Raw genomic sequence first — 2,249 nt, 5'->3', positions numbered from 1 at the left:
ATCACAACAAATTGTGGCAAGTTCTTAAAGAGATGGGAGTACCAGACCATCTTATTTGTCTCCTGAGAAACCTATATGTGGGTCAAGAAGCAACAGTGAGAACTGGACACGGAACCACTGATTGGTTCAAAATTGGGAAAGGAGTCCGGCAAGGCTGTATACTGTCGCCCTGCCTATTTAACTTATATGCAGAGCACATGATGAGAAAGGCAGAGCTAGATGAATCAAAAGTTGGAATTAAGATTGCCGGGAGAAATATCAACAACCTAAGATATGCAGATGATACCACTCTAATGGCAGAAAGTGAAGAGGAACTAAAGAGCCTCTTGATGTGGGTGAAGAAGGAGAGTGCAAAAGTTGGCTTGAAACTCAACATTAAGAAAACCAAAATCATGGCATCCGGCCCTCTCAATTCCTGGCAAATAGATGGGGAAGAAATGGAGGTAGTGACCGATTTTATTTTCCTGGGCTCCAAGATCACCTTAGATGGGGACTGCAGTCAAGAAATTAAAAGACGCTTGCTCCTGGGGAGGAAAGCTATGGCAAATCTAGACAGCATACTAAAAAACAGAGACATCACCCTGCCAACAAAAGTGCGTATAGTCAAGGCCATGGTTTTCCCAGTTGCAATGTATGGCTGTGAAAGTTGGACCATAAAAAGGCTGAGCGACAAAGAATTGTGGCCTTTGAACTCTGGTGCTGGAGAAGACTCCTGCGAGTCCCTTGGACTGCAAGGCATTCAAACCGGTCAGTCCTAGAAGAGATCAACCCTGACTACTCTTTAGAAATACTTTGGCCACCTAATGAGAAGGAAGGACTCACTGGAGAAGGGCCTAATGCTGGGAAAGATTGAGGGCAATAGAAGAAGGGGATGACAGAGAATGAGGTGGCTGTACGGAGTCACTGAAGCAGTAGGCGTGAACTTAAATGGAATCCAGAAGATGGTAGAGGACAAGAAGGCCTGGAGGAACATTGTCCATGGGGTCACGATGGGTTGGACACGACTTTGCAATTAACAACAACAACTACCCTTTTCTCCTCCTCCACATTGGGATGGATGACACAGCAAAGAACGTGAGTACAATAGTGAGATATTATAAACAACTAGGCAATAAAGTTAAGAGGCCAGGAGCATAAGTGGTGTTCTCATCAATACTCATCTCATCAGAGAAGAAGTGATAGAGGGAGTTGAATTTACCGGAACCTCTGGCGAAAGTGACCACGTCATACTGGAATTTAATATAATGCAAACACTAGTAAGAGAAAACAATCCAACCAGGGTCTGAAACTTCAAAAGAGCTGACTTTAACAAACTCAGAGAGAACCTAGGCAAGATCCCATATATGGAAATCCTAAAGGGGAAAAAAACTCAAGAAGCGTGGGAAACTCTGAAAAATGTGATCATTAAAGCCCAGACCAGCACAATACCATGGAAAAAGAAAAACAAGAAATTCAAGACGCTACTGGCATGGCTGCACAAAGATCTCTCTGACAAACTGAAAGACAAAAAGGACAAATACAAAAAAATGGAAAGAGGGGCACATAACTAAGGCCATTTATCAGACAGCCAGAACATGCAAAGTCAGTAAAGCAAAGGCTCAGAATGAACAAAGACTTGCAAAAGAAATCAAGGGTAATAAAAAAAAGTTTCCTCCAATATATTAACAACAAGAAAAAAGTCAAGGAAACTGTAGGTCCACTAAAGAGAGAAGATGGCAAGGAAATAACAGGCAGCAGGGAGAGAGCAGAGCTGCTTAAATCATAGTTTGCTTCAGTCTTCACATAAAGGAAACTATAGCCCAACATATAAAAAAAATACTGCAAAAGAGAAACTAGAAACAAAAAATAAAATAAGCAAGAAAATGGTAAGAGAACACCTATCCGACCTTGACGAATATAAACTGCCAGACCCGATAGATTACATCCCAGAGCAGACAGATGTTATCTCAGAACCATTGCACCATATCTTTCACAAATCCTGGAGAACCAGGGAAGTACCTGAGGATTGGAAAAGGGCCAATGTGGTCTATATGTTCAACAAAGGGGGGGGAAAAACAGACCCAGGAAACTACAGACCAATCAGTCTAACATCAATACCTGAGAAGATCCTGGAAAAGATAATAAAAAAACAGATCTGCAAACAACTAGAAGCAAACAAAGTTATAACCAGTAGCCAGCAGGGATTTGTTAAAAAGAGATCATGCCAAACTAATCTTATATCATTCTTCAATAAAGTGACTAAACTGGTA

The sequence above is a fragment of the Protobothrops mucrosquamatus genome, unplaced genomic scaffold, assembly GCF_001527695.2.
Source record: "Protobothrops mucrosquamatus isolate PMUCROS unplaced genomic scaffold, P.Mucros_1.0 scaffold3125, whole genome shotgun sequence".
Taxonomy (NCBI): domain Eukaryota; kingdom Metazoa; phylum Chordata; class Lepidosauria; order Squamata; family Viperidae; genus Protobothrops; species Protobothrops mucrosquamatus.
This window is presented reverse-complemented; position numbering follows the sequence as displayed.